General features: G+C 42.7%; 1 long non-coding RNA gene across 5 annotated transcripts in view; it reads right to left on the bottom strand.

Moving 5' to 3' along the window:
* LOC106856114 (uncharacterized) overlaps window positions 1–14,475 on the bottom strand; it is a 115,897-nt gene that overhangs the window by 88,116 nt on the left and 13,306 nt on the right. For 3 of the 5 annotated variants that reach the window (XR_015799366.1, XR_015799365.1, XR_015799367.1), the window contains exon 2: window positions 13,996–14,110. This is a non-coding gene — a long non-coding RNA (uncharacterized LOC106856114). Of the gene's footprint in view, window positions 1–11,077; window positions 14,111–14,475 lie in introns of those variants that run through there. The other 2 variants (XR_015799364.1, XR_015799363.1) reach the window with 1 other exon arrangement.

Raw genomic sequence — 14,475 nt, 5'->3', positions numbered from 1 at the left:
CTAGATACCGTAGGGTGGCAGAGAGAGGCAGGGGGTCAGGGAGATAAATCAGCAGCTACCCCAGTCACTCAGGCTGCAGCCAACATCCCATCTACTCGGGCTGTAGTTAAACCAGACAGCGAGCCTAAGCCAGCAGCAAAACCAGACAGTGAGCCTAAGCCTCTGGCAGTTGCTGCGGGAAGGAAGCACACCAGCAAAACTGATTGGCCAGTGGATGATGATGATCCAGGAGAAGGACCCTCAAAGTGAGCTCCTTATAAAAAATCAGAAATCACAGCAACTGACACAAGATCTGAAGTCCTTTCCCCTGAGAGGGCTATTGAGTCCTTATCCCTGAAAGACCTCTGTGGCCTAAGAAAGGATTACACCTGATGATCTGATGAATCTATAATTAGTTGGCTAGTCTGTCTTTGGGACACTGCAGGCGAGGCTACAATTCTGAATGGTACTGAAGCCAGGCATTTGGGATCCGTGTCACATTATCCTGTCACTGACCAAGGAATTATGAGGGGGGCTAATCCTCAGAGTCTCTGGGAATGGGTCCTGGGAAGTGTGGCACGAGGATATCTATGTGCAAATGATCTCTATAGGCAGCAAACCCAATGGAAGACCATAGAACAAGGGATTCAATGCTTGAGAGAAATGGCAGTGGCAGAGATTGTCATCTCAGATGACCTAACAACTAAGAATCCCGATTTAATACCATGTACATCTGTGATGTGGCGAAAACTTGTATGGCTTGGGCCACAGGAGTATGCTTCTGCTTTAGCAATAATGAAGTGGGATGACAGGGAGATATGATGAAGAAGCTCCGAGCACATGCAGATGCCATGCATGGCCCAACACATGCCAGAATTGCAGCTGTGTTCTAATTTCTAATTTCGAGTTTGCAGAAATTACAAGATAAGATACAGGAGAATCACGAGAAATTAAGGGAGGAGATTAAAGAGGACCTTCTCTGAATCTCAGCTGTACAGACCAGAGGTTCTGGTACGTAACGCAGATATTCCCCTGATAGGGAGAGAAGGTACACCCCACGAGCTGAGCTGTGGTTCTTCCTGTGTGATTGTGGAGAAAACATGAGCAGATGGGGATGGAAAATCTACTGCTACTCTGGCCCAATGGGTGTGTGAATTGAAGGAAGGCAAGACTCAGAGAGGGAGCTCCACCAAAAGGAGAGCAGGTCCAGTTGCCCGTAGCTGAACTGCCAGGTATGATGATGATGATGCTGATGATGATGACATGTCCAATCTCCTTGAAGGAACCTCCAAGACATAAGCCCAGGGAAAGAAGGATAACCAGGTTTAGAGGGACCCTGCCTCTAGCCAGGTAGAGGATGGGGAAAACGTATGTTTTGGACTGTGTGGATTTGTTGGCCTGGCACATCTGAAACACAAAAATATGAGGCCTTGGTTGACACTGGTTAGCAGTGCACATTAATTCCATGGAGGTATGTGGGGGCAGAATTTGTTGCTATCGCTGGCATGACGGGGCATGTCAGGATTTTACTTTGGTGGAAGCTGAGGTGAACCTAACTGGAAATGGATGGAAGAAACACCTTATTGTCACTGGCCCAGAGGCCCCACATATTTTGGGCATAGACTTCCTCTGAAGTGAGTATTTCAAAGACCCAAAGGGACTCACTCAGGTGGGCTTTTGGAATAGCTGCTGTGGCAGCAGAGGGCATTAAGCAGTTGAACACCTTGCCTGGGCTATCAGAAAACCCATCTGCAGTGGGACTCCTCAGGGTGAAAGAGTGCCAATTGCTACCTCAACAGTGCACCGCCGGCAGTACTGGACGAATTGAGTACTGGATGAATGGAGATCCCCATCCACAAGGTGATCCGTGAGCTGGAGAGCCAAGGGATGGTCAGTAAGGCCCACTCCCCTTCAACAGCCCCATCTGGCCTGTACATAAATCTGAAGGAGAATGGAGATTGACAGTGGACTATCGTGCATTGAATGAAATGATTCCACCCCTGAGTGCTGCTGTGCCGGACATGCTGGAACTGCAGTACGAGCTGGAGTCCAAGGCAGCAAAGTGGTACGCCACTATCGATATCGCCAATGCATTTTTCTCCATTCCTCTGGCAGCAGAGTGCAGGCCTCAGTTTGCTTTCACATGGAAGGGTGTGCAGTACACCTGGAACCACCTGCCCCAGGGGTGGAAGCACAGTCCCAGCATCTGTCATGGACTGATCCAGGCTACACTGGAAAAGGGTGAAGCTCCAGAACACCTGCAATACATTTATGATATCATTGTGTGGGGGAACACAGCAGCAGAAATGTTCGAGAAAGGAGAGAAAATCATGCAGGTTCTCCTGGAAGCTGGTTTTGCCATCAAGAAGAGCAAAGTCAAGGGACCAGCTTGTGAGATCGAGTTCCTGGGAATAAAGTGGCAAGATGGACGGTGTTAGATTCCAACCGATGTCATCAATAAGATCACTGCAATGTCTCCACCAACCAGCAAGAAGGAAACACAAGCTTTCCTAGGCACCATAGGTTTTTGGAGAATGCACATTCCTGAGCACAGTCAGATCGTGAGCCCTCTCTACCTGGTTACCTGCAAGAGGAACGATTTCCACCGGGGCCCTGAGCAGCAGCAAGCCTTTGCCCAGATCAAGCAGGAGATTGCTCATGCAGTAGCCCTTGGCCCAGTCAGGACGGGACCAGATGTGAAGAACATGCTCTGTTCTGCAGCCAGGAGCCATGGTTTGTCCTGGAGCCTTTGGCAGAAGGTGCCTGGGGAGACTCAAGGCCGACCACTAGGATCTTGGAGTCGGGGCTACAGAGAGTCTGAAGCCAACTATACCCCAACAGAGAAATAAATTTTAGCAGCCTATGAAGGAGTCCAAGCCACTTTGGAGGTGATTGGTATGGAAGTACAATTCCTCCTGGCACCCCGACTACCAGTGCTGGGGCGGATGTTCAAACCAAATGTTCCCTCCAGCCATCACGCCACCAATGCCACATGGAGCAAGTGGATTGCCCTCATCATGCAATGCGCCCATATTGGAAACCCGAATCGTCCTGGGATTTTGGAGATAATTACCAACTGGCCGGAAGGTGAAAACTTTGGTCTTGCCAACGAAGAGGAACAGGAACAAGTGACCCGGGCCGAAGAAGCCCCACCATATAACCAACTGCCAGCAGATGAAACATGAAACAACTCTTTTCACTGATGGTTCCTGCCGCATCGTGGGGATGAACCAGATATGGAAAGCAGCTGTATGGAGCCCCACACAACAGGTTGCAGAGGCCACTGAAGGAGAAGGTAGATCAAGCCAACTTGCTGAACTCAAAGCTGTTCAGCTGGCCCTGGACATTGCTGAGAGAGAGAAGTGGCCAAAGCTCTACCTCTACACTGATTCATGGATGATAGCTCTGTGGGGTTGTCTGGAAAGGTGGAAAGAGGCTAATTGGCAGCTTAGAGGGAAACCAGTCTGGGCTGCTGAAGAGTGGAAAGATATCACTGCCAGGGTAGGGAGACTACCTGTGAAAATCCACCGTGTAGATGCCCATGTCCCCAAGAGTCGGGCTAATGAAGAACACCAACACAACAAGCAGGTAGATCAGGCTGCACAGATAGAGGTGTCAAAGATAGATTCAGACTGGCAGCACAAGGGAGAGTTGTTCCTCGCACTATGGGCTCATGATGCCTCAGGTCACCAGGGTAGAGGTGCCACCTATAAGTGGGCACGAGACCAAGGGTTGGATCTAACCATGGACAGTATTTCTGAAGTTATCCATGACTGTGAGACGTGCGCTGCCATCAAACAGGCCAAGTGGGTGAAGCCCCTCTAGTATAGGGGGAGATGGGCCAAATATAAGTAGAGGCCTGGCAGATTGATTACATCACACTGTCCCAGACATGTCAAGGCAAGTGCTACATGCTCACAATGGTAGAAGCCATCCTGGATGACTGGAGACCTACCCTGTGCCTCATGCCACTGCCCAGAACACAATCTTGGGCCTGGAAAAACAAGTCCTTTGGAGGCATGGTACCCCTGAGAGAACTGAGTCAGACAATGGGACTCATTTCAAGAACAGCCTTATCAACACCTGAGCTAGGGAACACGGCATTGAGCTGCTGTACCATATCCCCTACCATGCACCAGCTAGAGGGAAAGTGGAGGGGTACAATGGACTGTTAAAAACCACCTTGAAAGCACTGGGTGGGGGATCTTTCAAAAATTGGGAGCAGCATCTAGCAAAGGCCACCTGGTTAGTTAACACCTGAGGCTCCATCAACCAAGCAGGCCCTACCCAGTCTGAGTCCCTGAATATCATAGATAGAGACCAAGTCCCAGTGGTGCATGTCAGAGGTTTGTTAGGGAAGACAGTTTGGATCAATTCTGCTTCGAGTACAGACAAACCCTTTTGTGGGGTTGTCTTTGCTCAGGAACCAGGTTGCACATGGTGGATAATGCAGAAAGATGGAACAACACGATGTGTACCTCAGGGAGATCTGATTGTTGGGTGAGAGCCATATGTAAGTATCACTGTTGAGTGTTACTGCTATTATCTGTACACAGTTGTGTACCATATATATGTGTATGAATAAGGTATGTGTGTGCAGAGTTAGAATATATATATATTCATTTTGGTAATGGGGATAAGGGGTGGAAGCTTTGCTTTGACTAACTGAACCAGAGAAATTCCCTGGAAAGTTTTGGGATTTTTTCCTCTTTTTTTTTTTTTTTTTTTTTTCTCCTGGAACTATTTGAACCTGCTCTGGACTGGGGACCTGGGGGGGGAGCACCAGGAGCTCACACCTGTGGCCACCGGGACCTGGCCTGCACAGCGGCATTTTCCAGTGCCGCAGGGACTGAGAACAGACTGAGCCGAGCTACCACCACAGGAGAGAGACTTTCTGAATTTGTCATCTTTTCAGAGCAGTGAGAGGCTTTATTGTTTGGTATAGTTCATTTTTTTTTTGTGCTGGGCTGTGCTTTGCCTGTTGAATAAACAGGTTTTTTCCACTTCTCTCTGAGGAAATTTCTTCCCGAACCAGGTGGGGGAGGGAAACTTGGGTTTGCTTCCTGGGATGGCCTTTGGAAGTTTTTTCCCAAATTTGCCCTAAACCAGGACAGACCTAACTGCTATTACAGAAATATGGGACATGAGTTACATGACGAGCACAGAAGCTGAAGGCCACAAGCTTTTCAGAAGAGACAGGCTGAGAAGGAGGGATGGAAGTATGCTCAATGTTAAGGAAGGGTCAAATAGTGAACAGCTGCCTCTGATAAACAACCATAAACAGACTGACACCCTGTAGGTGAAAATCAAGGACAGGACTAACAAAGGACACCTGGTGACAGGGGTCTGCTATAGGTTGTCTTATCAGAGGGAGCCTGTCAACAAGGCATTTTGCTTCAGATATAGGAAGCATCACGTTCACAAACTCTCATCCTGATGGAGGACTTCAACCACCTGGTCATCTGCTGGGAAATCAACACAGCAAGCAATCCAGGAGATTCCTGGAGAGTGCAGGGGACAACTTCCTGGTACAGGTATCAGACAAACTAACCAGAGGCAAGACTTTACCGGACCTGGTACTCACCAATGCAGTAGATGAGCACATCAAAGGAGTTAAGATCAGAGGCAGTCTCGCTTGTAACAATGACACTGGTTGTGTTCATGATCTCAAGGAGTTTGGGCCGGGCAAGGAGCAAAATTAAGACCCTGAACTTTGCAAGAGTGGAATTCCAACTGTTGGAAAAAACAGGTGGAAGAGGTCCCCTAGGTATCTTTTCTTAAGAATAGAAGGGCTGATCAGAGCTCTCTTAGAGCATAAGAGATCTTTATCCCAGTGTGTACGAAATCACGGAAGGCAGGCTGGATATTGGCATGGCTGAGCGAGTATCTGCTCATCAAACTGAGGAGTAAGAAAGAAATGTACAACCCATGTGTCCTAGGTTATAATGTAAAGATGTACCCAAAGGTATGTATTCTATCATCATGTGTTGAAACCAGGTGGGGCAGTGGACCTTATCTCTGTGGGAGATAACCTCTGCTAATGGGCCATCTGTTAAAACTAGGTGGGGCAGTCATCTTTATCTTTTCCATGACCCATCCTTCCTCCAGTAGGATATCTTCTGTTAATGGGCCATGATGTCCCACTGCATGACTGATAAAATTACATCATCCCATTGGGAGATGCTCCAGCCAGGAGAAGGAGCCAAGCCTTTCCTACCTAGATAAAAACTGACATTTGGAACACCAAAGCAACTTTTTTCCACCAGATTCCAGAGGAAAATCGGACCTTTCCACATCATCACTGGACCTTCAGAGGAAAACAGCACCCTTCTACAGGAGCACTGCTTCAACTGAAGCATCTGTGATCCAGCAGGACTGCAGCCACCGTTTAACTGGACTGCTACCAACAACCTGACAGGGTGTCAGGTTGTATTCTGACTCCGTCAGTGATTTTCTTTTGTACTGTTGCATGTATTTTATTTTTTCGCTTTTTCTTTTTTTTTCTTATTAATTAATTTTTCTGACTTCAAGTCTCTCATTGGTTTTGCTTTCAAACCAGTACGCCATGGAAGCAGGGACAGGTAATCTGGAGAGCGTATTGGGATATAATGTGGATGTGTAAGGATGGCATCAGGAATGTCAAGGCAAAGCTGGAACAGGACTTGGCAGGAGCTATGAAGAACAACAAGAAGGGATTTTATAAGAACATAGGCCAGAAAAAAAATGTAGTAAAATTTATCCACTCTGGTAAGTGAGAAGGGTGAACTGGTGGTAACTGGAAGGCTGAGCTACTCACCGAGTCCTTTGCCTCAGTCTTCACTGGCAGGCAGGCTTCCCACTCCTCTCAAGTCCCTGCTCCTATCTGTGGGTGTTGTAGGAGCAAAGTCCTTCACCTTGTAAGCAACGAACTGGTCTGGAATTATTTAGTGAAGCTGAACAGCCACAAGTCTATGGGATCTGATGAGATGCACTTCCAGGTCCTGAGGAAAGTGGCTGATATTTCAAAGCCATTCTCCATCATATTTGAAAAGCCCTGACAGACAGGTGAAGAGACTGAGAAAAGGGAAACATCACTCCCATTTTTAAAAACTGGAGAAAGGAAGATCTGTTGAACTATAGACTACTGAGCCTCACTTACATGTTTGGAAAGATTATGGAGTAAATCTTCCCTGTAGATATGCTGAGGCACAGAAAAGACCAGGAGGTGATCTGAGTCAGCCAGCAAATTTTACTGAAGCAAGTCATGCCTGACCAATCTGTGGTCTTCTATGATGCAGAGATAGCAACGATTGACAAGGGAAGATAACAGATGTCTCCTGTGTCCTCTTGCAAGGCCTTTATAGTCCCTAAAAACATCCTTATCTCCAATTGAAGTATGGCTATGATGAATACATAATTCAGTGAATAAGGAATTTGCTGGATGGACACAGCCAGAGAGTTGTGGTCAGTGGCTCCTGTGGACTCTCCTGGTGGAGGCTGACTCCTGGAGGAGTGATGTTTCTCAGGGCAGACAGAAGTCTGGGGACTGGTGCTCTTCAATATCTTCATCAATGACATCAAGAGTGACATTGAGTGTATCCTCAGCAGGTTTATAGATGACACGAAGCTGAGACACTGAAAAGACAGGATCCCATCCAGAGGGACCTGGACAAGCTTAAGCAGTGGGCCCATGGGAATCACAAGAGGTTCAACAAGTCCTAGTGTGAAGTGCTGCAGGACAGTCCCAGATATGAGTACAGATTGGGAGAAGCTCATTGAGAGCAGCCCTGTGGAGAAGGGCCTGGGGGCTCGCCTGGATTAAAAGATGGACATGACCCAGAAGACAGAAGACAATCCTGTCCTGGGCTGCACCATAAGGGAGGTGGCCAGCAGGGCAAGGGTGGGGATTCTGCCCCTTAATTCTGCCCTCGTGAAATCCCACCTGCTGCACAAACTCAAGAAAAGACACATGCCTGTTGGAGCAGATTCACAGGAGAGCCATGAAGACATCAGACAGCTGGAGAACTTCTCCTGTGAAGACAAGCTGAAAGACCTGGGCTTGTTCATCCTGAACAAAAATCTCTGAGGAGACCTCATTGTAGTCTTCCATCACCTTAGAGGGCTCATAATAAAGAAGGAGAGAGACTTTTTATATGGGGAGATAGTGACAGAACAAGGGGCAAGAGTTTTAAACTGAAAGAGAGCATGTTAAGATTAGCTATCAGGAAGAAATTCTTTACTTGTAAGAGTAGTGATGCTACCAACTGTACTACTTGGACAAAGTGCTCATTTTTTAATATCTTGTCAGATATTAAGAATTGTTAGGGGATTTTTGCTTAGTTTTCATTCTCATTTTTAAACCTATGATTGGTAAAGTCCATGAATATTTCAGAAAATAAACTAACCCACAGAGGAATACTTCTGGTAGTTGAAACTGTGGGAATAGAAGTCTCAGTCTCATAAAATTATTTTGTTGCCTTTTCTTCGTAGACTTCTTCTGAGCAACTCGTATTCAAATGGTGCTCAATGTCATTAAGACTCAAAGCCTCGTGCAAATCAGTGTTCTTTGCTGTAATCATACTAGGTTACATTTCCAGTCAGAAAGCAAAGCAGAAAAAAAATGACTTGCCCCAGCTATGAAAACTTATTTTTCCTCTGCAATGGCAGATGCATCAGAAAAAACTAAATGACACAGATGATTAAATGATATTATGAATGTTAAGTTCTTCCCTTCTGTCACAATGCCTAGGAAAATGTTACAGCAAAAATGCTAAGATATTACTGAAATTAGGGAAAACTAGCCTCATCATGTTCAAATTGTAGCTGGAGGTGTAGTTATACCTGGAAGTTGAAAAATATTTTTCTCTGAAAACATCTTTGTTCTAAAAGCTTTCTAAAAAGCTTTGAGAAACATGTAACACAGCACATAGCCAGCCTTTTACAGGCTATATTTTTACAGGAGTGAAAATCCATCTTTTGGAAAAAAAATGTAATTACAGTTTCTGGACAAAACATGAACCTGTTATGGGCAAACCACTTGCACCAGATGTGAAGCAATATAGGTATTTACATTAAAGAGCTACTTGCAAGTCATTGTGGTAAAGCAGCAATACACCACTTTCCACCACTTCAATGACACTCAGACTAGACTGGATCACCAAAACTCTGAAAGAATAACTTCTGCCTGCAACCAAACCTGTTGTAAGGTGAAGAAGCCAGAATACAAAAGGACTCATAGCTAAGCTATAAATATTTATTATATAAATCTAGTTCCTGGAGGGTTCAAAAAGCTATACAAGCACTTCCTACATTTCAGATGCATCTTTGACTTCAGCTTGCATTTAAAGCATGCCTTGTTGTTTTTCTTACTTCAAACCTTGATGAAGATTAAAACAGACAGATTTTGGCACTTCTTTTAACCTCCAACTCTTCTCAATTTTTGTGGCATATTATCTAAGAATCTCAGAACCACAGGAAGTTACAGGAATGACTACGTGACTGGATTGCAAAACTATCAAAGAATCAAATAATTTCAACATGCAGAATGTAATAAAAACATTAAAAATTTATTCTTTTAAGCTAATATTGTTATTGACATCATATCAAGACTGATATAAATTCCTAAATCATGTTACATGAGACTGTAAAGCATTCAGGCAACTTAAAGAGCCTTGAGTCAAGCTACATAGAGACAGCTTTTTGCATTAACCAGACTTAAGAAAGAATGAGAATGAAGCAGCTGTTCCATAACTTTCCCAAGAAATCATGAGGACTTTCCCAAGCAATTTCACATGCATTGTCTGTGGTCTACAAGTTAGAAAAGAGAATGTTCTTGCTTAGAAAGAGAATCTTGTCTTCTCTGTCACTTCTATGCACTAGAAAGATGAGGACGAAGTATCAATTTATTTATTCTTACTCTTAGAGAAATTGTGAGTCTACAAGCAACAAATTAAAGGAAGATTCTATGAACAATTAGACAATTCTTTTAGGGAAAAATAGGCATTTCCAGCAGAAAAAAAAATCAGATGGTGCTAAATTCCATTTTTTCTACAAGGTCAAATACATTTTTATCCTTAGAGAAAAACAGATTTTTTTATGCATTCCTGATACATATACATCACATCATCTGTTATCATTCTGCACTGCAGAATTCAGAGAAATATTTTCATTAGGAATTTCAGAATCATTTTACTACATATGATTCAAGGAACTTTTCTGCATGTATTCTGTAATGTGTAATAAATCACTCTGCAAGAGATTAGAGTGACCCCACCACTATGATGTCAGTCATCATAAACCCTAGTCGTAGTCATGTCCAAACGTTGTCTCATTTCCTAAGAGTTCCCAATATGTCCTCATTATTCCAGCTGCAATTCATGCATCAGGGGGATCTTCTCAATGAGCAGCAGATAAGAGGGATGTTAATAAGAGGCTGAAGGGTCTTTCTCAAAGCACTTGCCTGAAAGGAGACCTTTTGGGAATTACGGTCCTGTGTCATCAACACACATCTTCACAAGTATGCTTTCTGTTAACAAATGCTGGCAATTTACTGCAGCCTCAGCTTTGAAAGATGATTATTTTTATTTGGAAGCAGCTGAAGTGGAATCAGTACAGGACAGGGTTCACCTCCAATCTAGCAGCTGCCAGATTGGAGAGGAGGAACTGCTGAGAGGGAAGCACAGAGGTGTGCTGCACATCATCATCTCGTGACTCCTTCTCCCAGCCAAATGGAGAAGGCTATCTGTGCAGGAGCAGACTTTTTGTTTAAGACATGTAAAGAAAAGCCCATCAAGGTTGAAGGGAAGAAACGTTTACAATCACACCCTGGGTTTCAATCATATTTGCTAGTAAGCATACAACAAAGAGCAGGTCACTCCTCCAAGGAGGAGCACTGTAAGGAGATCATTCACCAGTGGACCAATAATGAAGCTGCCATGGTAAGAAGTGGACTGGCCGCATTTATGGCATAGTGAAGTTTATACTAGCAGCTTAATGAAAATTTCTGTCCCTAAAGGTTGTACTTGGACAAATTTTACTAGGAATATATGGAGCATAGCTCAGCTCCAGCTGCTGCTACAGGAAACAAAATCTATTTCTACAAGAAATACAAGTACAAGAATGAAAAATGAAGAGCAATTATATTTATTTTTCCAAAATAATAGCATTAAGGTATTTTATAAACTTGATACAGCAAGACATCTCACATTAGCAACTTTGGAACACAGTTACAAAAACCTACAGATATTACCTAATCTTAAACACAGATATTTACTGAACAACATGATTTGATTTTCATTACAGAGCATCACACAATTCTGTTTACTCTCTTAATAGATATCTATTCCTACAGAAGCTTTTTCCAAATTAAGAGGAAAGAATGACCTCACCCAGCAGTATTTAAAACTGGGATCTGTACGTAATATATTTTATACTTAATTTTTTAAAAGCTCAGCTGGCTGTATTAATTAGCTAATCACACACCTGCTCAATTTAGGCTTCAAGCTGGAAATCTGTAAACATGACGAGTGTAATATTCTGCAGGCAATGCTGCTGAAATACAAGGACAGTCCTGTGTGAGCAGCAGCTGAACAGGGGCTCGTCTAAGGCTGTAAGACTGCTTCCACTTGCAAATTTGGGCGACTGGGGTCATATACAACAAAAGAACTCAAACTGCAACAGAAATATCTGGAAATTACAATTTCAAATACCTTATTAATGTAAACTGTTGACCTCAGATGACAGTTTCGTTTCGTAGGGCAGGGGTATGTCTGTGTTTTATATACAGTATCTGCCTTAGTTATGTCTGAGACTGTAACTTACCGGAAGGATAATTTTCTTTGCTTTTTTTTTTTTCTTTTTGTGAGAGTTGATTTTTCAGACTTGACAAAGTTTGTCAGCTTCAAGTCAAAGACAATCTCCTATAAATTCACACTTACAAAAAAAATTCAGAAAAAAAACCCCTGTACTTTCTAACGCAACAGTCAGAAAACCAACACAGCACACCTACCTAGCAATAGCTAGATCAGGCCTCCAAGTATCTGCAAATAGAAATATGAGATATTGCTTCCTTTCTCTCAGTTCAGTGGGACTTCTCAAACACTTACAAAAATCATACTGTTATTCACGTGGACAAAGTTTTCCAAAGCTTTATTTCTCTTTACTGAAAGGTGGCAACTGCAATGTATATTATCATACGGAATCATATTAACCCTTGTGGTATCTAGACACATAAAATTGGCCATTTGCCTTAGTTTTATGATTGCCAGTTAACCTACCAAATAAATAAAAAACAAACCTAACCAAAACAAGCAAAAAATGAAACCAACCCAACAAATTTCCAGGGGGAAATGCTAAAAAAATTGAAGAATTTAGAATGGACTCACTATAAACAAATAATTGATTAAACACGACTTTTTTAGATTAAAGAATACTTGAAAGCAGGTGAGGGGCTCTTAATGCACACTTTCTGTCCCTTATTTTAGAAGAAGAAAACTACTTTCAGAACAGATAGCCTAGTAAAACAACTAAAAAAATCCTTGAAGCAAACTTAACATTTATTTTCATCTTTTTTGACTCACCAATAGAGTTTCATGACCATTTTCAAAAGAAATTATTTCAGGAAGGTAGCTTTTTGTGTGTTTGTTCCAATTTTTTACAAAAACGTTTTACAAAAGTGTTCTAAAGCATAGTTGAAGCTTGTTGGTATTTACCAGCAAATTAAGCAAATTTGAAATGTATAGAACACTACAAGAAAGAAGATCTTAAGTGTAAGGATGTTTGTTACTATAGGATTTCACTTGAAACATGAGGAGATTTAAACCTCTTCCTCTTCATTAGATCTGAAAAGCATGCTGCTTTTCAACTGGATCTGCAGATGAGTGCACCACCAGTAAAAATCCCTGTCTGGAGCTGCTATGAAAGGCAAGTAGACTGTTAGAAAGATTTTATTAATTTTATGCTCTTGGATGAGTAAGAGACATTTCAAGAGTTAAAGCAGAGTAGCCATTAAGATTACAGTTGAGACATGATTAATTTCCCCCTTGCTGTCACCTGTGCTAGTCTGTCACCTTTCCCTCTGACCTGTTTCTATTCTCATTTCCTCAGCACTCTGTGGACCAAATTTGTATTGGTGACATCAGTGATGCTGACATCAGAAATTGGCTCCTTGCCTCTATTTTTCCCTTGCCTTCCCTTTAATTTGCCTTTCCCTGTGTTCTCCTCAAAGATGCTTTGCTGCAGCTGTCTGTGCTTTGCAGGTATCCTTGACTACAGCTGACATTCCCATTCTCTGGCCAGCTGGAGCAGGTCTGGATATAATCCAGATCAAAAGCAGGTGGCTAATCAGCAAATGAGCAACTTGTTGGCACACAACAGAAGTGACTCAGTCACTACTGGGTCCCCTCTTCCCAGTCTTATATTTGGACAAAAAGTAGTTGTGGGTGGTGGATCTTCAAGAAAGTGGATTGTGAATCATATTGCAAAAAAAGCTCCAAACACCACAACCACAAAATGGCTCTTTTGGAACTGAACAATCACAGATACCCAGCCAGCATCCAGCTACAAGGCAAACCAGCAAGGCACAATACTGCAGCACACTAGTAATGTGCTTTTTTAGATAGCACCAAAATAACTTTGTAATGCAAAAATTTATGATTGAATGGATAGCAGAACTTCTATAGTATTAGCAAGAAAACTGCAAAGTATTTTAGCAAATCTTTAAAGATATTTATTGCACAATAATGTAACTGCTGCATGAGATTTGTAATATATAACCCATCTAGCACAGGTTCTAGGAGCAAAGCTGCCATGTGCATAGTGATTTGAATATGTTTACAAAGCCCTGCTTGTATTTGAAATCAAACTACATCTTCCTACAAACACTTCCACCTCGTTTCCACCTCATTTCCACTCAGCAAATCGTTACAAGGGTAAGCTAAGTCACTATTTATTTTCACTATCTATTCTTAGATGGCTTGTTTTCTAAAGAATTTTTACTCAAGAGAACCCAAATTTAAAACTACAAGTATTTAAACCTACCAGTCAAGATCCTTGTTGACCATAGTTGTTTTGCAGTTGTTTTTTTGCAGTTGTTTGCATAGTTTTTCAAAATATCCCTCTTCTTCCCATCAAGTAGTTAATGCAAATTATTGAGCTGAAAGAGGAAATTCACTCTATCAATACAGATTCAACGTTTCTGCCACCTAGATCATTAGATATAGAGTTGACCTTTATGTGTTGTCCATATATCTGTCACTCATTTATTCTTTCTTTCAGGGAAATTGCATGCTGTTTTTGTCCTTTCAAAGTGAGGATTATCTAACTTGCAAGAATTTAGGAGTTTGGCTAAATTACAGTTTCAGCACAATAATATTATTCTCTGCAGCATAATTGCAGATGTATCAAATGAAACACTGGGGAAGAAAATGGACCACCATGGCACGCTTAGCTAGAAATTCTACCATCACATATTAACATGGCTCCACATGCCAGAAGTACATAATAAGAAGGTCAATGTAA

The sequence above is a fragment of the Sturnus vulgaris genome, chromosome Z, assembly GCF_052056855.1.
Source record: "Sturnus vulgaris isolate bStuVul1 chromosome Z, bStuVul1.hap1, whole genome shotgun sequence".
Classification (NCBI taxonomy): domain Eukaryota; kingdom Metazoa; phylum Chordata; class Aves; order Passeriformes; family Sturnidae; genus Sturnus; species Sturnus vulgaris.
The sequence above is the reverse complement of the archived record's forward strand: the minus strand, read 5'-3'. Positions and strand labels throughout refer to the sequence as shown.